Source organism: Apteryx rowi, unplaced genomic scaffold, assembly GCF_003343035.1.
Source record: "Apteryx rowi isolate R43461 unplaced genomic scaffold, aptRow1 scaffold_1234, whole genome shotgun sequence".
Lineage (NCBI taxonomy): Eukaryota > Metazoa > Chordata > Aves > Apterygiformes > Apterygidae > Apteryx > Apteryx rowi.
Window position 1 is genome coordinate 84,120 of NW_020447458.1, and position 935 is coordinate 85,054.

Below are 935 nucleotides of genomic sequence, written 5' to 3' on the forward strand. Positions count from 1 at the left end.
GTGCGAGGGTGCGAGCCCTCATGCGAGGGGCTGTGCGAGGGGCTGTGCGAGCCCTCGTGCGAGGGGCTGTGTGAGGGTGCGAGCTCTTGTTGCAGGGGCCGTGCGAGCCCTTGTGCAAAGGTCCGTGCAAGGGTGCGAGCCCTCGTGCGAGGGTCTGTGCGAGGGTCCGTGTGAGCCCTTGTGCAAGGGTCCATGCGAGGGTCTGTGCGAGGGGCCATGTAAGGGTGCGAGCCCTCGTGCGAGGGTCTGTGCGAGAATCTGTGCAAGGGTCCGTGCGAGGGGCTGTGCAAGCCCTCGTGCGAGGGGCTGTGCGAGGGTGTGAGCCCTKGTGTGAGGGGCTGTGCGAGGGGCCGTGCAAGCCACCATGTGAGGCTCCGTGCAAGGGTCTGTGCGAGGGGCTTTGTGAGGGTCTGAGGGTCCATGCGAGCCCTTGTGCGAGGGCCTGTGAGAGGGTGTGAGCCCTCGTGCGAGGGGCCGTGCGAGGGTCTGTGCAAGCCCTTGTGCAAGGGTCCGTGCGAGGGTGCGAGCCCCCGTGCGAGGGCCGTGCCCGGTCCCGTGTGAGCCCCCGTGCAAGCCCTGCCCCTACCCCGTGCAAGGGCTCACACGAGCCCCCTCCAGGTCCCGTGCGAGGGTCTGTGCGAGGGTGTGAGCCCTTGTGCGGGGGGCCGTGTGAGGGGCCATGCGAGGGTGCGAGCCCTCATGAGAGGGTCCGTGTGAGCCCTCGTGCGTGGGGTCTGTCCCCATGGTGTCCTCAGCATCAAGTGTCCCCTGCGCGAGGGCCGTGCCCGGTCCCGCGTCAGCCCCCGTGCAAACCCTGCCCCTACCCCGTGCAAGGGCTCACGCGAGCCCCCTCCAGGCCCCGTGCGAGCCCCGAGCCGGCCCTCGCACCGGGCCCAGCCGAGCCCCCGTGCGAGGCCCCTCCAGCCCCCGTCCCG